Source organism: Pteropus alecto, unplaced genomic scaffold (genome assembly GCF_000325575.1).
Source record: "Pteropus alecto unplaced genomic scaffold, ASM32557v1 scaffold314, whole genome shotgun sequence".
Taxonomy (NCBI): domain Eukaryota; kingdom Metazoa; phylum Chordata; class Mammalia; order Chiroptera; family Pteropodidae; genus Pteropus; species Pteropus alecto.
The window spans coordinates 912,978-939,531 of NW_006435849.1; the positions used below are offsets into that span (position 1 = coordinate 912,978).

Genomic DNA, 26,554 nt, shown 5'->3' on the forward strand with positions numbered 1-26,554 from the left:
CTCCCATCTTTCCCTTGATACTCTTCTGAATAATTTTTTAAAAAATAATAAATAGGCTCAGGTGTACCAGCTTTAAAATTTAAGCAAACAAATAGCCACACTGTACTCACCCTTAGTACGTTCTGGACTCTAGTGTCCCTTGAGGGTCCCAGAAGAGTCGATGTCAAAATCAAAGTCTGTGCATCTACAGAGAGGAAAAAAACGAGGTTAGGTCGTTGGCCGACTGGAACCTTCCTGCTGCAGAATCCATCTGTCATATGCAAATTCACTCCCTCAATAAATATTTACTGAACACCTGCTCTGTACCAGGCACTGAGGTGACACCAGTGACCAAGACGAAGTCGCTGTCCTTAGGGAGCAGACATTCTAGTAGGGGAGGAAGACAATAAACAAACACAACACGAAATCGGAGCAGAGTGAGGAGTCATGTGGCTGCTACTTCACAGAGTGGTCAGAGGTGGCCTGAGGACAGGACAGAGACCTGAACGTAGGAGACCACGAACTGTGTGACTATGTGGCAAGAGCCTTCCGGACCACTGGAATGGCCAGTGTGAAGGACCTGGGCGCGGGCATATGTATTGAAGAATCTGAGGAGCAGTGGGAGGCCCGTGTGCCCGGCGCAGGGTGTGTGAGGGGACAGGCAGTGGGAGATGAGGACGGGAAGTGACAGGGACAGATGGTAGGCCATCATGAGGACATTTCCTTCAGACAATTCTGAGGAGTGGCAGATAAACAGCACTTGTAACTTTATGTTATTAATTTATGCTTTTGAATATTTAGCATGGTTGTTTATATTTGAATGGCTATTTCATGGAAACTTAATATTATTAATTTATGTTTTTGAATATTTAGTGTAGTTGTTCATATTTGAATGGGTATTTCACGGGTAAATGAATGTCTCCAGGCTAAGAAGCTACTGTCTACACTGTTCGCCATCCCATTTTAGTTTAGACCAGGCACTCGGTCAGAGAGATGAGGTCAGAGAGGACAACCTAGATCCTCCCTAATAGATTGGCCATTAAATAATAACTCTTTCTCCCTACGTGCCGGGTTCTATCCTAGCAGCCATGCATCAACTCATCTCACTCTCTCAATAACTCTAAGGAATAGATACAATTATTACATCCGTGCTACAGATGAGGAAACTGAGGCACTGAATGCGTAAGGAGGCACCCAGCCAGCTATAGGTGGGATGAACCCAGGCAGCCTGGCTCCAGAGCCTGTTCCTGACCACTTGGCTCGGTGACACTTTATGAGAGTTAACGAAGACAGGGATAACCGCAGGCTGGCGATGCCTCCCTGCCCCTCTTCCCCGATATCGCTATGTCCAAATGCTACCCACGTGCCAAGGCCGAGTTCAAAACACCAGCCAGCTCCTCCAGGAAGCCTCTCAGGAAGGAAACGTAATAGGCAACTAGCCAACTTTTGAGTCTAGGAACCAGGACAGTTTCAAAAATCTTGTCCCTAGGGGCTCCTGGAGAAGCTAAAAGGGCTCGTAATCTTGCTCATGCTAGGGATCCTTGTTGGCAGTCTGGTAAAGAAGGGTGTGGACTTCTCAGAATCATGTTTTTAATTGTATAAAATACAATGCACAAGATCACAAAGGAAATCAATTATATTCAGATATCAAAATATCTGTAAAACACAAGCAAATGTGAGATACGGTAATATACATGCTTCTTTATGAATGTTTTAAATTACAAGAGAGAGCTCAGTGGTGGGTCCAATAACTGTAGTAATTTGAAAACAGTGTAATTATATTTTGTGATATGTGTAACAACTATAATGTGATATGGAAATATTTGTGATTTCTAGTGGTGACAAAGTCACAGGTGTAGCTAATACAACTGTGGCTGTGGCCCTCTTTCAGAAGGAAAGAAAATGTTGTATTTCAGTTAGATGGTAGAGAAAATAAAGACGTAATTTTTTCCCAGCCAACTTCATGGGCCTCTAAGGTCCATCCAAGGGCCTTTCAAGGGTCCATGGTCCTGAGATTAAGAACTCCTAAGCGCGACCTGAGACAGGGAAAGGTAGAACGTGTTCCCAGGGAAGATAACAGTTGGGTGGAGGCAGACTCAGATGCAGTGAACTTTGTATGCAAAGAGGTGAACTCTGTATGGCTGTTATGGCTCACACTGCATCCATTCCCCTTTCTGGGTCAGCCCCCTGAACCTCACTTTTCCCACTCAACCCATGAAGTTCCTATGAGAATGACTCTACCCATGGGTTAGTAGGGAAGAGGGGTCATGTGATCCATGCCTGACTAATATAGCCACTGCACCCCCTCCTCCCTGCCCCTAGGCTCAGAGATGGCTTGGGGTGGCCCTGGCACTGAAGCCAGGCCGACTGGGTCTACTAAACACCAACCAGTTGCAGGACACGTGCTGGGACTACGGGGAAAGTGACCGTTTCCCCAGGGGGCTGCTAAGATGGTGGGATACACATGGGGAGCTGCCTAAGAGTCTGAGATTAAAACCAACACAGAGAAATGCAGAGCAGGGAGGCGGAAAGAAACAGGGGCCTGGCCTGAAGCCATTCGTTACAGGTAAAACGTCCTAGGCTGTGAGTCCATACATTTATTTCCTTTAATACTTCAGGTTGACCTGGATTTCTATCTGTTCACACAACTGAATGACTCTCAACTAACACAGAAGGGCAGAGGCGACTGCAATTCTTAACGATCCCTGTAGCTCACTACCAAACCACTTAGGAAAGCACAAAATTAGAAATAGTTACTACACACAGAAAACAGCAAATACAGAAAAACGCACAGTCTTTAAAAGCTCAAAAATAGCCTCTCGGGTCGCTACCATCCCTAAGCTGGTCTTCGGAGTCCTAACAATTTTGGTTTGCAAGACGCTTGGCAGGGCAATAGGAAACCAGAAGCATCCAGAACAGTTTCCTTCATCACCAGACTTCCCGCTTAAAAAATACCTAAGACTATCAGGAAGCCCCTGCAATAAAGCTCCTGTAAAATTTTAATAGCTGCCTTTTAAATTTCAACGGAAATTACTTTTCTGCCACTCTCATTTCACTCCCTTTTTCCCTCTAGTATGGCTCTTTAAAGGCTCAGCAGTGATGTGCAGTGGTAGCCCGTCTCTCTGAGCTGGGGATCCATCCATTTCCTGCCAACAGGAGGAAGCTGTGATGTCCATCAGTCTGGGGTCCCTCGTACATGGGAGGGGCTACCGCAGAGAGAAAGATGCCGAGAGGTTGTGGAAATGGCAGCAAAGGTGGGCTACAGGGCCAGGAATTCAGCCAGAATCCCAGATGTCCCAGAGCCCCTCCTCACGCCCCCAGGAAGGGAGGATGTCCTTGGAGTTGCCTCTGCAGTCCCAGCACACCCACCTGAGCGACAGCCCCCACCCACCTGCCGCATGTGTTACACTCACAGGGCCGAACAGCTCGCTTTCCAGGGTTTATATCAACAAACGGAATCTCAGATGAGAGCACCTGGGGCGAGGGGCTATCCTGGCCCGACTTCTAGCCTGAATGGCTCTTTCCTGCATCCACGGTGACGGGCTGGCTCTGGGAGAAACACGTGGTCCACGGAGGGCCGACTGGAGTTGGCCCTGGGGTTTTGCTGGAATTACTGGGGGGAAAGGGTGTGATGCCAGGCAGGGGCTGCTGAGGGCTACTTTGCCACCGGGGGGTGGGGAGGATGGGGGTGCACCTGAGAATGAAGTCAATGCTGAGGGAGGTAGAGGTCGGAAGTGGAGAAGGGCAGAATCCTGACGAGAACACCTAAGTACTGACTCCAGTCAGGCCAGCTGTGGGATTATTTAGGTCCTGGAGCCATTACTTCCCTTTGCAGTCCAAGTCAGTTTGAGTTAAGGAGATTCTATCATTTACAACAGAAATAACAGACCGATAGAACTGGAAGGGACCTCAGAAATCAATACAGCACTCCTTCATGTCTGGGTGAACATGATTCTTCTAAGAAGCTGACAAAACAAAACTATGTCATGTCTCTCCAGGAAAAAAAACAACAGCAACCCCCTCCCCCCCGCCCTGGCTCCACTCACCACCACCACCACCAAAAAAAAAGAAAAAAATACTGCCTGTCTCAGGATGTCAGAGAGCTCCGAAGCTCCTGCCCACAGGAATTGGGTAAGGAATGCTTCGACCTAGTCCGACCTGTCCACTTGATGGAAACTGAGGCTCAGAATGGTTAAATGAGTTGTTTGGGACCCACGGCCAGCTGAAGGCAGAGCTGGGCCTCCCTAGAGCCCCAGAAGGTCCCCTGTTGAACTCCCCTGAGCACGGTCCCCAGGAGGGTCAGGGGGAGCGGGTGAAGCCCAGGCCTCCGTGGCCCCATTTAGCTGCGGGACCTCTGCTTTTCTGTTTTATAAAATGGGCTTTCAGGGATGCGCCTGACCAAGTTCCATCACTCCACAATCGACATACTGAAAACCAATCTCCTACATCACATCTCAAAGTACAGCTGACCCCTGATCAACCACACAGTCGAAAATCTGTGAAAACTTTTGGCTCTACCGTTAGCCCTTCGCATCCGTGGATGCGACCAACGAAGGATAGAAAAGTTATTCTGTCTGAGGTTGGGAATCCAAGGCTGGCAAAAATACTGAGGTTTCGATCGTCACTGAAAGCCTAGGAAGCAGGCACTATTGTCATGGCTCTGTGCGAGGAGCTTCTGTGGGGCAGTCAGCAGGGTGCTGTTCTCTGGACCCCAAGGCAGCCGGTGCCCCTGGGCCTTTCTGCTCCTGTGCTTTGGGCCTGACACTTCTAGTCTTCCTTTGTATTTCCATCTTGACACATGTGGAAAGGCTCATCACTCACACCTCTCCACTCTCCTTTAGACCGAGACCAAGTAAGAAGGGACATGGCTAATCCAACCGGTCAGAGATCGTGAGTTCTGCTGGCACCTGCTTTTCCAGTAGGCAGGTTATCAGCCCCAAGGCTGGGACCCGGCCTACCAGCACTTTTCTCTTTCCGTGCCCAGAGATGGCGACCGGCTCTCTTCTGCTTTCTGGCTGGGAGCAGGACTCTTAGCCTGGGCAGTGTTCATTCAACCTTTAAGAGGGCCTGGCCATGTGCACCCCTCCTGACCAAGTGCTGATGGGGGCAGCCAGGCCTATCTCCTCCATGAGCTGGCTGTATAGGTGGCTGATCTGGACACTGATATGAGAGGTGAAGGGGAACCAAGCCCACCGGGGCCCTCTGCCTTAAGCTGCGCTCTCCTGCCTAGATTTTAGCAGCTCCTCGCACTGGGACATCGCGGACTCACTCACCTATTAATGACGAGGTTCAATTATTCTTCACTTAGAGAAGCTTTCATTATGCTCACCCCCAACCTGTCTTCGAAAGAGTGACTCAGGAAAACACCTGTTCATTCGACGGCCTTGACCCACCTGCCAACAAGGAAAGGCTGCTATGAAGAAAGGACTTCGCCTTGGGAAAATCTAGGCCCTCAACCGTTATGTGTATATGACAGTTGCCATTAATCACGTTTCTCTTACGACCTACATTCTATTAATAACACACGGAGCCCTGGTTCTTTCATTGACTGATTCAGTCCATGAGATGACTAAGGCTGGGTGACTAACTTCGAGGGTCTCACGTCTTCATCTCTTGTCCCCAATCCCCCACCCAAGATAAGCATCATGATACAAGGCTCTAAGGACTTCACTCAGAAGTGCCAGGGGCCCTTCTGAAGATAGACACTGCAGAGAAACTGCTCGGGGAAATACGCGACCATTTCATGCACGGCAGACTGGCAAAAATATCAGCCTGATGCCACCAGACACGCCGAGGTTATGGAGTAAGGGGAACTCAGTCACTGCAGTGGGAATGCACCCTGGAACAGACATTTTGAGAAAACAGCTGGCAATTTCTTGTAAAGAGGAAGAGACAATAACGTCAGTGACACGCTTCACGACCAGCACAGACTGGGGTCTGGGATTCCCTGCCCAGTTCCCAGACCCAGGTGGCTTTGCAAATAAATCCTCATTCTGACTTGAAACATGAGGTTTTCGCTTTGATTTTACAAGAGACTAGGCAGTTTTCAGCTCTTTAACTATCAGCTCATTTAACCCTCATTCCAGTCCTGTGATGCAGGGTCCACCAGCATGCCCGCTTTTAACAAGCCCGAGATCGCACGGATGGAAGTGGCATTGCCAAGAGGAATTTGAACCCAGTGGGTCTGGCTCCAGAACCACCACCACCACCTTCTAAACGCAGCGGTTAAGAGTATGGGCTTGCCTTGAAACCTATCTGATTCCACATTCAAACATCGATTTCAGATGGATCAAAGACCCGAATGCAAAAGGAAAAATACAACTGTGTCTCGAAGACGGCACAGCAGCACATCTTCACATTGGGGCAGGCGAAGGTGCCTCACTCGGGGATTCGGAGAAAGTGTTGGCTCTCCTCACAAAAAGCCCTTTGCCTTCTCCAGCTGCCATTCTCCAGCCTGGAATGTGGACGTGATACCTAGGTTTGAGAGGGTCCCCGGAACACTAGTTTGCCAGAATGGAAGGGCTGAACTCCTGGGGCTGGGGGGAGGGGAGTGCAGCAGACATCTTGTGGCCAAGAAGGGCCAGAGAGTCAGAGCAGCACTGGTGTTGACTCTGCCAAGTCACTGAGCCACATCCAACCCCATATGTCACAAACAACCTCCTAGGTGTTGAAGTGACAATGCCACTCGTGCATTCTGATACTTGCAGCTGAATGCATTACTAACCCAACACCTCCTACGGCCAGGCTCCAGGAGTCACATGCCATGCCATCACCCTGGAGAGTCTGAAAAATGCCACTAATGTGGATCTGCAGGTGTCTCAAAAACACTCAAAGATGAACTGTGGGCGACCTCTGGGAAAGATCTCCACCAAGCGTGGCTGATCAGAGGCATTCAGGGATGACTTGGTGCCTGAATTAATTCTCGGAGGAGCTGAACCGGGCACAGCTTCTACCTCCCTACAGACCTCTAAGAGCAGTCAGGGAGACTGTGACTTTAAAGGCCAAGCCCAGCCACTGGCACAACTGCACTGTGGCCTGCTGGCCCCAGGCTCCCTGGCTGGGGAAATCCTGCATAGCTTGTGGATCCTTTTTCCTCCTGTCGCCAGCCATCTGCTAGACGGGCCAGCAGTTAAGCCCCTTCCTGCACTCCTATAAAAACAGCTTGTCAGTGTGGTTTCGACTGCTGGGCGCTTTTGCACAAAGCACTCTCCACATCCCAGCTAATCAAATGAAAGACAAAACAGTGGTCAATCTACCAAAATGGGTCAGGCTTTATTTTCCAATCCTCTTATTCATAATATATTGAAAGGGAAGAATGCAAAAAAAAAAAAACAAAAAACCAACATTATTAACAGTGAGAACGTCTACAGCTACTTAACCTTTCTGTGCCTCAGTTTCCTCATCTATAGAACAGGGATAATAAGAGGGGTGTTGTGAGGATTAAGGAAATTACTTCATGACAAATGCTTGGGGCAGGACCTATCACGTAGCAAGCGTTCAATAAAGGTGAGCTGGACATGGTGAGTTTCCTGGACCGAAGGCCCCTGAGAAGTTTCAAAATCCGCCCTCTGGTGACCCAGGCAGAGAAAGACGCTGCCCTGACCCTGGCCACTGAGGGGTGGAAGGGAGGCTTGACGGTCCAGGCCAACGAACGCAAGCTGCCTGCCATGGCCCAGGGTACGACGGGCAGGAAACGGGCCCACCAGGGGCCAGCTGCCCACCCAGGAGCCACTCTCCCATTCTTCCAGGGATGCTCAACGAAGACTCCACCCCCCGGCCTCCCCTGCAGCTCCGGGCAGCCAACAGGAGGCAGCCATTAATTGTTGTGGGACTTCGGGGAAATTCCGCACCAGAAACAGAGCTGGACACACTTTTATGACCTTTCCCTGGACTACACGCTCATCGGTTTGACTTCAGCAGTCACTCCGGCCCCTGAAGCCACCTTCAGGATGAAAGCCTTGTGCTAGGGATGGGGAAGCAGAAAGCCAGAAGGAGCCTGCTCTTCCTGATGACCGCGGAGCTGCCACACAGACCTGGACTGTCGCTCTCTGAACATCTCATGAGAGAAACCACCTTCCACTGAGTTTGCAACATTGTTATTTCCGGTCTCTGCTACCAGCAGCCAAATGCGCTTTCAAATAATAAATATTGTGGTCTTACAACCAGATGACCAATGGGACAGTGTCCTACACCAGAGAAATCCCTCTAACCAACCTGGCCCCATTTAAAGTGTCCTCATGCTTTAGGACTCTTGCTCTCTCCCCAACACCAGGTAGAAAGCTAGATATGCTATCTCCCACAGAACGGGGTGTCTCCCACAGAACGGGGTTACAATCGCTTTGCCGTAGGAGGAGGTCAACGAGAACTGAGATACAGTGCGCTGTTCATTCAGCAATCGTAAAGGACTCCACGCCGAGGACTATGCGAGGCAGGGTGCCAGATGCGGGGAGAGGAGCAGATGCAGGCCCTGTCCTAAGAAGCTTACAGTCCGAAATGGGGGAAAGAAAGAAAGCAGGCAAACAAATACACATGTGAATACCGATGGTGAGAAGTGCCACGGGGTGAGTTTTAGCCCAGAAGTAAAGAGAAAGGAGAAGGAAACCACGGGAGGAGGGAGAGAAAAATATCCCATGACGTCCACCAACCGAGGAGCAGATACACAAAACACGGTCCGTCCACGTGACGGAATCCTTTCGACCATAAAGACGAGTACGATTTATGCACGACGTGGATGAGCACTGAAATGTTGAGTGAATGAAGTCAGTCACAAAGTTTATACGAAATATCCCGGAATAGGCAGAGAGGTAGGAATCTAGAGAGAGAGAAAGAAGAACAGTGGCTGCTGGGGGCGGGGGCGGGGGTGAATCCGGGGAGAGAGATTGCTAATGGCGACGGGGTTTCTTTTTCCGGCAGAAGAAAATGCACTGGAGTTTGATACTAGCGATGGTTGCACGACCTTGTAAATATACCAAAACCCACTGAATTGCATACTTTAAAAGGGTGAATTTTATGGCATGTGAACCACATCTCAATAAAGACGCTCCAAAGGCCATCCAAATTCAATTGTTGGATTGGTAATATAGTCTCTAATAAAAGTAAAAAACGAAGAGTATTCAAGGAGATGGAGGAGGACACATGAGTCTACTCAAAGAAAGTCACGGGAAGCCCACGTGGCCAGACTGCTGCGGGGAAGGACGTGCTACGAGCTGTGGCAGCTCACAGCGCTGTGAGCCACACTGGCCACATGCTTTTTATTCTAAGTATGATGAGAAGCAGGACAATGGGGTGTTCTGATTTACATTTTTGAAGGCCCCCTGGCTGCTGTATAGAGACTGCTGGGGGAAGCGGGTATTCAAAAGAAGCAGGAAAAACAGTGAGGTGGCTGCTGTGACATCCAGGGAGAGATGGTGGCTGGGAGCGGAGTGAGGGCAGCGGAACGGGAAGGAGGAAGCAGGTGAAGAACTATTTCAGCTCAAGGACAAACGGGCCTTGCTGGCCATGGGGGGGCGGCAGGTGAGGCAAAAAAGGGAGGTTCAAGAATGTTCTTCACATGGTCTTGTGAGTTTTTTCAAAGTGGTTTTCTGCCAGATTCAAATTCTGTACAGCACAAGAGCAGTTCACCAAATGCTATTAAATGAACTGAATAAATGAACAGTCATTGCCCATTTTTTTTTGTGTAGGGCACATTTTTAAAAATTTCAGTAAAGATGTGAATTCTCTCTCTCCCCTCCCCCATATACATAGACACACACATAGAAGTATATACACATCTATGTAGCTATGTATATAAACAACAACCTTACCTATACCTGTTTCTCTCCTATCTACTGGTAGATAGTGACCCACTAGACACCATCAACTACCCATCTGCTCAAACCAGAAACCTGAGAGTTATTCTTTTACACACACACACACACACACACACCCTAAGCAAGAAAGCGCAGCTGAGTCAGTAACAACCAGGTCCTCCCTTCTCTGAAGGGTCAGAGAGACAAAAAAGCCAGTGAGAAGTGAGCTCTCACTTCTGACAACCTGTGGGAAAGCAAAGAGGAAGGGATGCTGTTCCAGAGACAGGAAGTGTCATCTCTCTTTCTGGTGGGGGCGGGGAAGGGTATGGGATAGTTGAGAGAGGAGAGAAAGCACTATGAATAAAAGCCGTCTAGTTAGGGGCTGGGGGCGGGGGGGCGGGTTGTCAATTCGACTCAAATGCCTTTCAAGAACATCCACTGTAACTGGAGCCCAGCAAGAGACAAGTTATGACCCAGTAGGGTCATGAGCCCCAACCCATTGACAGCCACATCCATTCTGAGGGGCGCACCAGAATCCTGGAGGACCAGGAGAGAGCCACTACCACTGTCACAGACCACAGTGCAGACAGTGCCCTTGGAGTTGTATAATGCAACGGTCCTGTGGGGAGGTGTCCACTGAGGGCCTTCCTTCTAGGTCCACTGTCTCCAGCAATAGGGCTCAGCTGTTTTAAGAGTGAGATGTGAGTCTATGGCCATGCTACCCTAAATGTGCCCGATCTCCTCTGATTTTGGAAGCTAGGCAGGGTCGGGCCTGGTTAGTACTTGGATGGGAGACCGCCTAGGAAGACCAAGTGCTGTAGGCAGAAAAAAAGAGAATGGGATGTGAGAAACATTCCACCGGGTGGGCTTCGGGTGGCTGCAAGGTAAGTGGATGCCCTTGCCGCCTGCGAAGCTTCATCCGGAACACAGCCAAGGATCTGATGCCCTGACTTCAGCGTTTCTGGAATTCTTCCATGTTATTCTCACGAGTGGCAGAGCTGGTGGCACTTCATGCTTCAGACAGCTGACTGAACTATGCTTATTTCATTCTACCACATGACAGAGAAGTAGGTCAAACTGCTTGTCATGGTCACTTAGAAGTTACTTCTCGCCACGGCGCCTGGTAACACCTTAGCCTCTCTTAGTCTGACAGAGGTGCACGCGAGTACTTACCAACACCAAGGCCATGGGATCTCCGGCCCAGGGATGGAGTACCCTCCCACGGAAGCCTCTAACGTTGGCCAAAGTGTGAAGTTTGTTTCGACCAAAACCGATGACACTGCAAAGTCTCCCAACAGAATGCTAGCCCAAGCAGCCACACAGCATGGAAGAGGACGGAGGACACGCTCCACGTACACCTACCACTCGATCACAACACAGATACAAAGACTTCTGCCAATGCAGCTTACGAAAACAGCATCGCATCACATTTACATCTCTGAACCTTACTTTCCCTTAAATACAGCACAGAAATGCGACCAAATCAACTAGTAATGCTCTGACCCAGACTTCCTGGCGTCTGACATTCCATGGTATAGATGCCATACTTCACCTCGTCAGTCCTTGAAAAATGGGCATTCATTTTATTTTCAGGATTTGTTTTTTGTTTTGACCCTGCAAACAAAGCCACGGTAAATATCCTTTTGTACTGGTGCCATTTCTTCTGTGGGGCAGATTTTCAGGAGCGGCAGTGCTGCATCAAAGACTATTTATGGAATATTACATAGTTATAGTATAGAATGGTTTCCAAGATCAGAGCATAGAACTGTATGTACAATATGTGTTTGTTTTTGTATTGTCTCCAGAAGAACACACCTGAAATGGGTGTCTTCATGGGAGGGGAGCTGGGTGACAATGGACAAGGGAAAGGGACTTACTTTTCCTTGTATATCTCTTTTTTGGCGCAATCTGAATGTTTTATCACAGGCATGTACTGCTTATTCAAAACTAAATAAGTAAAACTTCCAGGCTGTCTTCTAAAAAGGCTGTAATGATTTACACGCCCCGATGCGGGAGGCTGCTTTGTTGAGCTCATGAATGCCCTACATTTTTCTCCCTCAAGGCCGTCCCTCCCCAACCTTTTTTTTCCTTTGACCTGGTACGAGCTGAAACATGTCAAATTTTACCTGCTCTGTGATCCAAGATTCCTACTATTCTACAGCCCTTGGGCAGCAGAAGGCAACTCCCAGATTTGCGGAGTTGGACAAGTCCGCCTGGCAGGCGCCTCTCAGCAACACAAGAGAGAAACCCAAGCCAGGTCTTCCTCAGGGACCTGAGGGTGCAGACGGCAGAAAGAGACAGGGGCAGGGGCTCTCTCTCTTCACATGCTTGCAGGGCACACTGTTTTAAACTCATGTCGGCTGAGCCGTCCTCACTAGCTGAGTGGCCTAAACTCCCCAAATGCCCAAAGCCTCCCAGGGAGCCTGCAGCAGCAGCTGCTGCCCATGGGACCTGAACTCTCAAGAACAAGGTCAGGGATGAGAAACAGGAGGGACCACGGGACAAAGAACATAGATGAACTGAGCCCACACAAACGAGAGGCCTTCTCGTTCACTTCCTACAGGCCAGTCACCCTCTATGCTTGGCCCAAGACCAAAGGCCTTGCCAGCCACTGTTTTTAAGCCCCACTGTGACTCCTGTGACAGGAAGACAAAGCTGACCTAGCACGCAGACAGCAATGGCCCTATGTACAGTAGCAGCTCCAACGGCTGGCCGCAGCCCTGGACGAACCTGCGGAGGAGAAGGGACTGAACGTGGCCAGATGGGAAAGCAGCTTGGGGGACGGTGGGGGATAGGAGAACACGAGACAATATCTCAAAATCGGCAGCAAGTCCACACCGGTCAGGTGGTGGATTTGGGTCACGTGCTACCCACTTCCGCAGACCACACTCCGGCCCGAACAGAGCTCAGCACAGGGGAGGCCCCGGCCTTAGCTCAAATGGTCTACTCTACCTGGAATGCCCTTGCCCTTGATCCTTCAGGACTCAGCTCAGCTGGACGCATGCATATGGGGGGAGCAGGCTCTGTGAGTGGGGCAAAGGGGATACAACCCGAGTGTCTACTGGGGATGGGCCGACAAATTGTGACGCAGACACAAAACTCAATTCTTTATGTCTCTCCCTCCCTTATCCTTCAAGTCCATTAGCAAGTTCTGTTACCACTACCTCCAAAATGTATCCTGAATCCATTTCCTTTCCCCTCCGACCACCATCGCCTGTCACCTGAACAACTTCATCGAAGTCCCCACTGGTCTACCCGAGTCCACCCTTCCCTTCCCAGATTCTATTCTTCACACATAACCAGAGAGATGAAACTAGAGGTGACATCAGACTGCTTTCCTGCTTAAAAGCTCTCAACACCTCTCGAACCTCATCTTCTTCCACTTTACCCACTGCCCAAATGCTCCAACCTGCTGGCCTTCTTTCCTGTCCGAGTTTATTCCTACTCCAGGGCCTTTGCACATTGTGCCCTAGCTATTCTCGAGGCTGGCCTCTTCCTGTCATTCAGGTGTCCCTATGACTGCATATAGCAGTGAGTAGGCATAGACTCCAACTACACACAATGCCACAGACATCTCACAGACATAATGTTGAACACAAAGGCAAAGGCCAGATACAAAGAGACATTTACATAAAGTACGATTACATTTACATAGAGTTCAAAGTCAGGTGTGAGACATCAAGAGAGCAGTCTTGCTTGGAAGACAGGAGTGACTGGGAGGGAGTAAAAAGGGGTCTCTGGGGACTGGAAGTATTGTTTTTAGAGCTGATTACATGAGTGAGTTTAGCTAGTGAAAGTCTGTCTAGCTACACACTTTTGATATGTACCCTCCACTTTTTTCTATGTGTATATTATAGTTTAATACAATGTTTAAAGAAGGAAACGTGTTTACTGCCTCTAATCCTTCCTGTGACTTGGAAGTTTCCCGTCTCTGAGTCTTGATGGCAGGCCGGGCCCTAGCACTTTGTAATGGTAAGATATTACCAAGGCCAGGAACTGGCTCTCACAGCCTCCCTTGCAGTTGGACTGTGGGTGCAGGATCTGGGCTCTCCCCGGAGATGCGGAGGGTCTCCCTCCATGGTTCAAATCAGCCTGGAGAACCAAGGCTTGTTTACTGTGGCATCTGGAGCCCAGAGCTGCAGCCTGGCACATGGGAGGGGCTCGCTAAGGCTTGATGAGTGGACCCCCCAAACACACACGAACAAATTTTCCCCCTCAGCACATTAATGACATAATTGGGCCATTCGGCCCTTGGGAGCTCACTTGTTCTTTCAAGAAATGTTCACTGAGTACCTACGTGGTGCTGGTGCTGTTCTAGGCACTGGACCTCCGGGTGAACATTTTGTGATAATAGTGGCCAGGGATCCAGGTGAACAGAACATTGGAACTGATTCCAGTGGAGAAGATGAACAATAAACAAAAAAAGTTAAGATAGGTAAATGCTACAGAGGAAAACAGAGAAGGGAGATGGGGACTTCCCTGAGAAGGCAACACATGACAAAGGCTTGAAGGACGTGAGGGAACCACGTGGGTGGGTATGAGAAAGGAGCTTTCCTGGTAGCGAGAAGCGCCAGTGCGAGGGCCCTGGGACAGGGACATATCTGCATGTCCGTGGAGCACTGAGGAGGCCCGTGTGCCTAGAGTAGAGTGAGAGAAGAGAAAAAGTCACAGGTAACGGGGTAGACTGCGTGGGGCCTGGGTGGCCACAGTGAGGACTTAGCTTTTACTCAGGACAAGATGGGGGGGGTGTGTCTGTGGTGTGTGTGTGTGTGTGTGTGTGCGCGTGCGTGTGTGTGTGTTCGTTCGTTCGTTCCTCGGCAGAGAAGAGATGGGTCCAAATGGGTGATAACAGGGTTCCTCTGGCCCTATCCAACCCTCTCCCCTGCCCAAGATGGAAACCAATCTTGACAAGAAACAGAAGTCTGGTCATTGGAGTGGCAAATTTCTATGAGAAATAAATAAGCAGACGGCTCTCCACCAGCTTCCTCCAATCCATCAAGGTGCCATGGTGGCCAGCAGGGCTTTGCAACACGATTACCATCCACATCACATTGCAGGAAACCAGACCCTCCTCCACAGGCTACTGGGAGAGTCCCAAAAGCAGACGGGGAAGCGTTTAAGGCCAGGTGGCTGGGAGAGCCATCTTGGTGGTCAGCTAGAACAAAAATCAAATCCCAGCTCTGCCTCTTAGCAGCAATGTGACCAATGACTTGTTACTAGATCTTCCCGAGTCCCAAGCTTCCGTATCGGTTAAGTGGAAGGGGGTGGGGGAAGGTCTTTTCCATCTCCGATAGGGCTGTTGGAAGGGTTAACAGGAACCAAGTGATTGGCAAAGTGTTGGGAACAGAAGAAGCTCTAAAAGATATTAGCAAAGCTGTTATGATAACTGAAATACCAAAGAAATAGTAAGCAACATTCTCACTCAAGTCTGAGGACGTCCCTTAGGCCAACTGGACTCTGATAGTATTAAGCATGGGGCCCAAGTGAAGGGGCCTCCAGAGGAGAGAAGCCTTCAGAACAAAGCTGCTTTCTCCCTCTTCTCCGCAGAGAACTGCCCAGAACAGTGTCATCCACGCCAGAGAGGGGAGATGGGCCGCGGATGGCTGGAGAAACTGCCAGCACATTCGCATGTGTCTCAGTGCTTCGCAGGCAGAGGGCCCCAGAAGGGACGGGGCATGTATCCATCTCTCTTGGGAAAATGTAAAGGGGGAATTTTAATAGCATGAAAGGCAGTCTGTGGCCTGTCCCCTACCACATCCCCATCAGAAGAGCCCTCCTGGACACAGGTCGCTTCAGTTTGCTCCATGCAAGGAAGGCAAGGCCTCTGGGGGCCTTGGGTCCACACCTGGACTGTGGGGATGATATTCACTATTCAGGCTCATTCACATTCATCCAGCAGCCACTCTGGGCCAGATGGTGCTCTAGATGCTGAGATGCAGCAAGAAATGAAACAGACAAATCCCTGCCCTCAGAGCTCACGTGCTAACGAGGATGGTGCAAACAGCAAACGTATACCATCACATGATGACAAGTGCTATAAAGAAAAATAAAGCGGGGGCAGAAAGTGACAAGGAGGGCCATTTCAGAGAAGGTGCTCAGGAAGGCATCTCTGGGTGGTGACTCAGCCATTCAAGTAGGGACCTGAATAAAGTAGTAAAATTATATATACACACAAATACATATACGTACATAATTTTGGATATGTCTGCATGTACTACACACACACACACACACACACAGGTACATAATTTTGTCTGCATGTACTACACACACACACACGCACGCACGCACGCACGCATAGAGCCAAGGCAGCACCTACTGTGGAAATCTAAGGCGATCTGGTTTGACAGTCAAGAATGATCCTGGGCTGCCTGGAGTTAGGATCTTCATAAAACCTACACTCTTCACCCTAGATTCCAGAACGGCCTCTGTGGCCGGAAGTACTAATACAAGGTGCTGCTGCTGCTGCTACTGCCCCGTTTCACAGTGTCCAGTGCACCGCAGACACGCAAGGCGCTCCCTGTGGGACTTTATTCTTCCCTCACGGCTGCATAGTGTTCGACCGCACAGACGCCTGACTCACTCAGCCGGTCCCCGATTAATGGACACGCAAGGCAGTTTCCATTTTTTGCGCTGACGAACAACGCCCTAATGAGCCACGTTGGACACAGATCACTTCTCACACTCAGGAACGTCTGTAGGCAAAAATTCCCCGAAGTGGGACTGCAGGGGCAAAGGAAAGGTGTGTGCAAGAGCCACGTGGACAGATATTGCCAAAGTCCCCTCCACAGTGACAGTCCCATTTGCCCTCCCACCAGCACTGGACAAGCCTGCTTCCCCACACCACTGAGGCTGCATGTGCTCACCACCCTTTGCTTGTGCCCTTCTGGGAGGTGAAAACTATTCTCACAGCAGGATTTTAATTGGCATTTCTCTTATTATGCACAACACTGAATATCTTTCTGTGCATCTTCGATTGTCGTGTGTCTTAGACACATTTCCTGTTTCTACAGATACTGCCCATGGGGGGCGGGGGGCGGCGGGGCAGACACGTCATCGCCCTGGAAAGTATTCTCATGCCGGGGTTCAAAGTCCTCCTACCTCCCTTGACCTGTCCCCTCTCTTGTCTTCCCCAGGCCCTAGACTGCAAGAGGACTGAAGCCCAACATCCTGTCACTGTGTTCACTGCGCACCATCTTCTTCAACCTGAAGTCAGGATGACAGCAATATTGGCCTCAGAGGGCTGTTGTAAAAATGCAATGAGATGACACAGGTTAGGGACTTAGAACAATGGCTGACACTCACGGCTCAATAAATTACGGTCATCATTATTATATTCTGTTAAATGGGAGTAATCGTTTCAAAGATTTGTATGTAAAAGTGCTAGGTACCATGTCTACTGCGAAGTAGCCACTCAAAAGACAGCTATTGTTTTCATTATATTCCTATGATCATTCCCTTCGTTTCCTCATCAAAGTTTAGTAAGGCACTTAATTAGTGGAAGCGGTTATACCTTTAAAACAAAGGTGGGCCCTGCCTTTATGGAACTGATCTGTGTGAGGATGAAAGGCCCTGAATATGTACGCTGAGGAGTTTGAGGAAGGAGATGTTTAGTGGTGTTTAAGGAGAGATATGAGAGAGGAGCCAGTGTGGGCAGGACAGAATGGGGGGTGGGCCGAGGTGGGGAGGAAAGACAAGGAGAAGAGGAAGCACTGCTGAGATAAAGAGTAAATGGCACGCCTGGAAGGGACTGAAAGCAGGCCAGGTGGCTGGAGGGCAGGCCAGAGGACCTGCAGGATGAGGCTGGGGGCTGCTGGTGCTGGCAGGTGGGGAACGCAGCATGCTGGGCCTGGTGGCTTGGCCTTTCCATAGGGGATTGCTCCAGGAACATGGATAACGCGCGGGGCATTCCTCACCCCCTGGCAGTTCAGGAGTGAAATGAGGACTTAATGTAACTTTAGTAAAGTACAGCCCATTTGCTTAAATGACTCCCAGCTCAAGAGGTCCTGGGAAGAGGACAGAGTAGGAACCGAGGAAGGGGCAGAGGGAAAGATGACCCCACCCTGCTTCCTTCTTGCCTACAGCTGACCGGCCCACGGAGAACACCTGGCCTGGGCCGGATCCCTCCCCTGGCCTTTGTTACTGAGTCCAAAGGGAGCCATCTTCCCTTCCTGGGGTTGTTTTGGGATGGGACTGGGAGAGCACAAGGCTGTTCTCTTTGGGAGTCCAACTGCTTGGTTTGTGGATGGCCAGGGTTCCCATCAAGTCAAGGGAAAGGGAGAGAGAGAGACCACGAATAAGGGAATGAATAAAGCTGAGAAGGGAAGCTGTGAGGAAGAGAACCTTGACAGTGGATTTGTGTTCTGGTTTCAGTCCATAGGTTGGCTGCTTCCCAGCACCCATTCTGCCCTTCCCCAGTAAGTGATTTGGGGTGGGAGCAACTGGCCCATTAGCAACCCCATGCCCTTGCCAGTGACTGGTTCAGGGAGGTCACGTGACCTGTGCTAGTCTATCAAAGGAGCTCTGTGCCGCTTTGCACTATGGCTGGGGAAGATACCTTCTCTGAGGCCAGGAATGAGGATATATAAACCTGGATCAGGCAGCCAGTCTGCAACCTCCAAGGGAGCCAGGTGTGAGGATGACACGGACGTCAAAGGGAAGAATGGAAGGACAGAAAGAAACTGGGTCACTGGTGATGGCCCTGAGCTCCTGGATCAACTAGCCAAGAAGCTTGCCCCACCTCCGAGCTTTCCAGTCCCATGAGCCCGTCCTCTCCCCTAGGGTTTAATGCCTGTCTGTGTTGGCGTTTCTGTGACAAGCAACCAAGGACCTGACTGGCACATGGTCCTTCCTGAGGCTTTGCTTTGTTTCTCCGGGCCGTCCCAGCACCCTTTAGTTAAACCCTCTTCAGCCTAATAAGCTGCTAAGATGGCGAGCCTTAAGGTGTCAAAGAGCCAATATAGCAATTTGGGCAAGGGTTTGACTTGCCCCCTGCCACAGTTTCCCCAGCTATGAAATGGGGACAATAACAGCACTTCCTTTGGGTTAAGAGGATTAAACACATTAGCAGTGATTACTTACTCTAAAGCACTGAAGGGTCTCAGTCCCAGAAGGCAGTTAACTATACCCCTCCCCCGCCTTGCTTGCAGTTCCTTTGTTCAGGTCAGCAAGGCCTTTCTTCAGGAACAGTCCCAAAGAACAGCCAGCCCAGTTTCTGTCAGGAGGGTGGCAAATCTCGCCTCAATGGGGGATCTGAATGAAAGAGATTCGACTGGACTTCTCCAGCAGCTGGGCGGTGGAGGAAGCCCTCATGAGAACATTTCTCTGTCAAATGCAAGCTGGGGTCTAGAGTTTCAAAACACAGGCTGGGTCACACCGGCACAGACCCACGGGAGGACAAAGGAAAAAGCATGGATGGAAGAGAAATCACGACACAGCAAGTTCCACAACTAACTCTGCTGGGAGGAGGCTCCTGGGCTGGCTTCCAGCCACATCCGCTCTCTGCACAGCCATAAGGCAGCAGGAAGAAGGGACCCCACCACGTCTGTATTTACAGCTGGGAACTGGCACCAGCACGGGCAACTCGGAAATAAACTCAGCCAGGAAGTGAGAACTGGAAGACGCTTCCATAGCAACGCCCATCTGGAGATCCCTGCCCACAGCTGGAAACATTCAGAATTGAGGCTAATCTAGGGATGTACACCAAATTCATTTTTTCCATTTGTACCTGAAATGTGTTACTTAAACTTCAATTCCTTGGCGGAACCTCTGGGGAGGTCCTGCTTGTGGCTCAAAAAATTCTTCTGACATTCAGAACACATGACCTATCCCTGTGGCATGCGTTTCTTGTGTCTTCTCCCTCTGTCTGTGAGCTCCAAGGGCAGGGACTATGTCTGCTTTGCACACTGGTACCTGGCCCAGAACGGGCCTTCGATCAATGTTTATTGGATAAATAAATCAACTCTGTTCCCAATTTTACTGCTATTTATCACTTCAGCTAACATGCAAGCACCCACATGTACAGGCAGGGTGCTGAGCTGTGCGACACCTCCTGGGGTACTGACTACTGTCGTGCCCATCTAAATGGGGCTCTTCCTCAAGGTCAGAGCCACAGAAGAACTGGAGTCCTTTCGTCTCCGGGGAAGGATGGGCGAGAGCATGACTACCTAGAGCAAGGCTGGGCACATGGTGGAACGACGGCCCAGGAATCAGCTTTGATTTCAAGAACTTTCCGAGTAGAAACTTTACAGGGCTGGAGTCTACTCCAGCAAGGAAGGCGGGCACACAGGTTGCTCGGGACACGCGAACACTAAGCAGACGGCTGCAGAAGCCACCGCTCATGTGATTGCTTCTCTTTTAAACATTCTTCCTGTTTGTGAAAGTGGTACATACTTATATACACACGTAAAAAACTTGGAAAATAAATGTGCAAAGAAGAATATAGAATAACCACTGTAAAGACACTGGCTCACTTCCTTCCAGTCTTTTTTCCTAGTGGGAGCAGTGTACAGAGAAGTGGAGAGAGATTTCTCCCCTTTCACCTGTGCTTTTCTAGGGAATTTTAAACATCGGGTAAAAATTAATATTTTAAAATGGCAAAATGAAGCCTATTTTCCCGAACTAAAAACTCTTCCAATTTCTGCTTCCATCAGAACCGCTGTTACAGATCAGTGGTTTTTAATCCTACCTGTGCCTGACCATCACAGCAGCATAACTGCCGTGGTCAGTATTAATTGAGCAACTACTACAGAAGAAGCTGTTTTAAACATTTTACAAGCAGTATTTAATTTTATCCTTTCAATCCTATCATTATTTTACAGATAAGGAAACTGAGGCAGATAGGTTAAGCAACTTCCCAAGGTCACACGGCCGTGAAGTGGTGGTGCTGGGATGTGAACTCAGGCCAGCTGGCCCCAGGTACCCTTTTCCCTTGGTCCACACTGCTCAAGACACTGGCAACACAACACCGACTATGAGCTTCAGGGCAAGGTTCCCAACATCCCTGCTGCCAAGTTTGTCATGATTACTCATGTCTCTCCAGACTCATTTTATTTCCTAAAGGAAATGAGAAAAATTCAGCAGAAATGAGGCAGCCGGAAGCTGCAGCTGACCAGATGCACACGTGGGTCTCCTGCTAGGATGCCTAAGAAACATTCTTCATGAATGACCTTTCTGGGAGGGCCAGGGGTCAGCTCCTGGGTGCATCACTCTCCACTGATCAAGACCCCACCCAGAGTCAGATGGGATGTGACGGCCCCTCCCTAACTTCGCCATGAAGTAGATGGAAAACAGACTGGAAAATTCACAGCCCACCCCCTATTTACACATGAATCTAGAAAGAGGGTCAGGGGTGCTGGCTGTTTGACAGGGGTGGGCAAGGACCCCTCGTGTGTGTTCAAGGGATTAGTGGGGCTGGAGTCAATGCTTGGTCATGATGCGGGATCAGCCAGTTATGTGTGTACCATCATCACACAGATCCTTGGAGTAAAAGGCTTGCGACTCCCTCCTCCCCGTGACAAAACTAGACCCGCCACCAAGGGAGGTTTCCCAGGAGTTGGTCACCAGGGAGTTTATGTCCCCTCCGGGGCTAGAAGAGAAAACCTCCACTTCAGAAAAAGGTAGCTGAGTGGCCAGTTCTGGGAACTAGATGAGAAATTACTGCTTTGCATCTGAAACCCACTAGCCTTCCAGCTACTGAGCCAATGGGTCTCCCCATAAAGGGGGTCCACAGAGAGGAGGATTTGGGAAACTGAGGGCTGCAAGGCTGTCATTTATCCACACCATCTGGTCCACATGCAAAATGCTTGCATGCGGCAGCTCAGTAACGTCTCACCACTACTCAATTTTTAGGCTGAGTGTGTGCATGCGCGCGTGCGTGTTGGGGGGTGGGGGCTGTTTTTTGTTGTTAACATTGTAAAAAGTCAAGAGAAAGGTACAATAATCTCCCATGAACTCAAACCTAGACTCAATAATCAATCAAGATTCTGCTCCATAAGCTTTATCTATTCCTTTCCCCTACTTTTTAAAGTATTTTAAAGTAAATCTCAGATAGCATGTCATTTTGCCTTTACATTTCAATTTGCAATGCTGCAAAATATGGCCACTTTCTTATGCATCCATAATATTAGGCTGGGTTCATTACTAATCAAAACAATAATGAATGTTTTCCTAAAAGATAAGACCCAGTATTGACTAAGGAGAACGGAAATGGGTCACCTCGACTTCTACTGATGGGAAAATGCCTTTCTGAAGGGCCTCTAGGCAGTACAAATCCAAAAAGGTTTAACAACCTCTGCATATCTTCTGACTCAGCTTTTCCATTCATGCATTCATCATAAAAATATTTACGATGTCCGTCATGTGCCTGGCGGTGTCTTAAGCATTTTTCTCCTCGGTATAGATGTGAAAACTGAGGCACAGAGAGGTAAAGTCATTTGTCTGAGGTTACACAGCTCTTACATGCCAGAGCCAATATTTGAACCCAAGTGATCTAGGTTTACATGGCAACACCAGGTCCTGGCCAGCTGGCATTCTGGGCCTCCTACCTGGGAGGGCACTGCTCCCGAGCACTTCCTCCCCAGACTGGCAAGTTTTTATGACGTGGAATCTGCCTATGACGTACGTGGCAGAACTCCTGCTCCCCTTTTAAAGGCAGTCCAATCACTGCCCACCATTCTCTACGCACTCCTGTCTTCCCCACAGTTCTCTCTCCCCAGCCAGAATTTCTCTTTCCTCTGTGTTCCCACAGCAGCTGGCGCTCACCCTCCATCGCCTTGTGCCCTGGGTGTCCCCTCCTGAGAAGGCGGTACTGTACAGAAGTTAAGACAACAGGCTCCGCAGAAGGAAAGACGGAGGTTCAAATTTCTGCTCTGCTGCAAACCCTATGAGATCCTGGCAAGTCAATGCCTCATCTCTCTGATCTGTGATTTTTCTCATCTCTAGAGGGGGTAGTAATAGCACCGACCTGCAGCAGACACTGGTTATATAGCTCACTGCCATTTCCAACCCACCTCTCTTGCTGCCTCCCACTGTAGAGATACCACTTTCCCAGCCTCCCTTGCAGCTAGGGGTGGCCATGGGCTCCTTCATGGCCAATAAGCAATAAAGAGAAGTCTGCTGAGCTCATAGATACAAAGGACAAACTGATGGTTGCAAGAGGAGAGGGACTGGGGGGTGCTGGGTGAAAAAGGTGAAGGGATTAAGAAGTACACATTGGCAGTTACAAAACAGTCACGGGGATGTAAAGTACAGCATAGGGAATATAGTCAATAACGTAATAACTATATATGGTGTCAGGTGAGTACTATACTAATGGGGGTGGTCCCTTTGTAAGTTATATAGATGTCTAATCACCATGCTGTCACAACACTGAATGACAAGAGTAATTTAAAAAAAAGAGAGAGAAGTCTGCTGGGGCTAGGGGTGTTTATGGGAGCACACTCCCTTCATAAAGGAAGGGCGCAGGAGGAGAAAGCCTGTCCCCTTGCACCTTCCCCCTACTTATGATGCTGTCAGTAAGGATGTGACCATCAGGCAGGGGCAGCCATCCCATGGCCACGCAGTGACCACCATCAGGACAAAATGCCTGCACGCAGAGGGCTGGGACATAAGGACCCCGTTCTTGAGGGTGTCACTGAACCTCTGCACCGACCTGGAGCTTGTCTCCTCCACCCCTTGCAGTGAGACAATGAGTCCTCCCCATTGCTCGGCCATTCAGCAGGCATCCTGTTACCTGCAGCCTGACGTGTCCCAACCAATAGACTGCCTCGCACAGAGGGTTCAATGCCAACAGGCATGTGAAGTGCTTAGCATGCTCTTGGCACGCACTGATGTTGGTTAAAGATTATTACCATTATCACAATTAGCTGCTCGAGGCCCCACCATGGCTTCTGCACCCCACCACAGAGAGAGAAGATGCCAGCGACAAACACTTGGTACATTTTGTCATCTGCACTGTCACCTCCGACAGAGGAACTACAGCTGCCAGGCTGCTATTCCACTCTGAGGTGGCTGCGACTCGGCCTTCAGCGCATGAAAAAGCCAAGAACGAGAGGGGCACAGGGACTCAATAGCTCAGCCACCCGCCGAGGGAGCCGCAGCCTGTCCACAGCTGAAAGGCAAGATTAAAGCCCAGCTCGGACCCCGTCCTCCACCTGCCACACCTGATGCCAGGATCTACCTGCACGGGCACCTTCTTCGCCACATCCTCAGACCACCTGTACCACTACTTCCACTACTTACTCTGCACTTTTCTTTAGCTGTCTTCATTTCATTTTGGCTAACATACCAACGTTAGCCGCAGCCAGAGCAGAAACAGCCGTGGAGTACTGGGTTTGATGTGCAGTTAAAATCCTTTTCCCGCTAGGCATTAAAATAAAAGTACAATTACTAGAATGTTACCTGTTTGTTCACATACTACCTCAAATGACCCAGTGGAGTGATCTGGCCCCAGGAAACCCATGCCAACAGCAACGAGATACTATTCCTAGCCGGGGTGCTCCCCAACCCCTCCTCCGCTCTTTCGCTTACATTCTGGAAGCACGAAAGCGCGAAGGCTAGCCCTGAACAAGCACTCCAGAGGCTGAGGTCGTCCCCAAACTCTTCCGTCAGGTCCCCATGGTGTATCCTTTCCCCTGACACTGTCTTCTAGGATGACTTAATAAAAACAGCAGTAGTAACAGCCAATGTGCACTGAGGCCCTTCTCTGTGCCAGGTGCTGCTTTGAAGACTTTATCTAGAATAACTCATGATCCTCACACAGCACCATGTGTAGTGGGTAGTATCACTCCCATTTCACGGATGAGGAAACTGAGGCTCAGAAAGGATTAAGTCGCTTGCTCAAGGTCCCACCATTCAGATGTGACAACATCAGGGCTGGCGCCCACCCTCCAAACCTGCTCACTGCCCTGCTGCTTCTGAAAGAGCCAACACTAGCCAAGCTCTGTGCTGACCGAAGACTGATATTGAGCGAGTCTGAGGAACTCCCATTAAGTCACGCCACCATTGGGGGCACCTGGGGAGCACCTGGGACCCAGGCCTGCCGACTCCTGTGCTCCCCCTCGCCCTGCACAAGTGTCCACAAAGCCAGCACATATGGGAACCAGAACGGAGCCTTCCTTTACTCTCCAAGGCCCTAGTCACCTCCATTCCCCAGCTTGCTCACTGTCCCCTTTTAGCTCGTGTTAGTCAACCCTGAGCGGTCAACTCCTTTCCTGAGAGGAGGAAAAGAGTCCCTGACACAGCTCAACTGTCCCTGGTGCCACCGTCTCTCATGCCCAAAGGGGAGCTGGCTGACCAAAGCGGTGTTTCCTAAAACTGATTATAACATTATTCTGTGCGAGGTTTTTCCTCGCCCGGCTGCTAGGCCTCAGGCCCACATTCTTCACTGATAACTCTAATCATGACAGCTAATGCTTTCCATGAGTGCCAGGCCCTCATGGCAATGCTTCACAGGTACTGACTCACCGAATGCTCACAGCATCCTTAAGAATGAGGTGGGGACTAGCGTGATCCTTGTTTTAACATGAGGAAATGCAGCTGCAGAGAGGTCAAAGCCACCGGCCCAAGGCCAAGGAGCTGGGAGTGGTGGTTCCAGAGGCCCTGCCTTAAGCACTTGGTGACACTGCCTCCCATGACAATCTCTCTCATGCACCCAGCACTCACAGAGTACCAGGCTCTGGACTACATAAGATGACCTCAACGAATTTAAAATATCTACATCACTGAGGTGTGTGTGTATGGGAGGTGGTAACCTCTCCACCTCCCATACACACACACCTCAATGATGTAGATATTTTAAAAATCAAAAGCCTTAAGCTCAGAGAGGTGAAGCCACCTGCCCAAGGTCACATGGCTAGCACAGAGTGGAGCCAGGGCACGGGTGCCTATAGTGTGACTACAAAGCCAGTAACTGTCCAGCTCCATAGCCTTATACCTACGCTCCCAAGGACCCAAGTCTCCACTCTGTTCTCAGCTAGCCCCTGAGAGAGATTAGCCTCTAGCTCCAAGAAATCAGGAGAGCTTTACGGTGGCAGGAAGCCCTGGCCATTTTCGCAGGTAGGACACAATTCAGCAGCTGCTCTCCTCCTGGTACTCGCTGCTCCGCACGGCCCCTGTGAAGCTTGCACATCCCCCTTGCTCAGGAGCTCATATGCAGGTGGTGTCTGGGAGCCAAGCTGGGGCTTCTAGGGTGACGCTGACTGACCAGTGACACTGCTCTTCCCCAGCCCTCCCCTTGGATTTTTCTCCATGGCCTTTTATCTGGGGGGTGTTTCCTCCTTTACGGACTGAAATTGGGGCTCTGCTTCCTTCTGAGTCTGGGCCTTCCTCACGTCCCCATACAGAACCGGTGAACAATCTTGGTCCCCTCCAACCGCCTGATGTGACCACAGGAGCGAGGACTCTGAAGCCAGATGGCCTGGGTTTACACCCCAGTTTTGCCACTTACTAGCTCTAGGACCTCAAACATGTTACCGCCCCCTTTCTGTGCCTCAGTTTCATCTGGAAAGGGTGGATGATGACAGGGTTGCTGTGAAGAGTTTAAAAACACTTAGAGTGGGACCTGGCACTTAGAGCTACATAAGTGTTTGCTGCTGTTAGCATTCATGGCCCAATTAAATACGCTCACACCGCTTGGGTGGGCGGAGATGTCCGCTGGGCCTCTAAGACCCTGTGATCACCCACTAGCTACACATCAGATAGAAGCAGCCTCTCAAAGGACCGACCCCACTGGCTTGCTGGTGGCAAAGGTCACATTTAGCTTCGAGCTGGGACAGGATTCGTGGTTC

At 49.9% G+C, this 26,554-nt stretch overlaps 1 protein-coding gene and 1 pseudogene across 1 annotated transcript in view; one reads left to right on the forward strand and one right to left on the reverse strand.

Moving 5' to 3' along the window:
- Nucleotides 1–26,554, reverse strand: part of SIPA1L3 (signal induced proliferation associated 1 like 3) — a 243,780-nt gene that overhangs the window by 131,171 nt on the left and 86,055 nt on the right. Inside the window, 3 exon segments of the mRNA XM_025046658.1 lie at nucleotides 111–184; nucleotides 5,253–5,372; nucleotides 24,009–24,128. The gene's annotated coding sequence lies outside the window, so the exon portion shown is untranslated.
- LOC112479615 lies at nucleotides 10,473–10,591 on the forward strand (annotated as a pseudogene).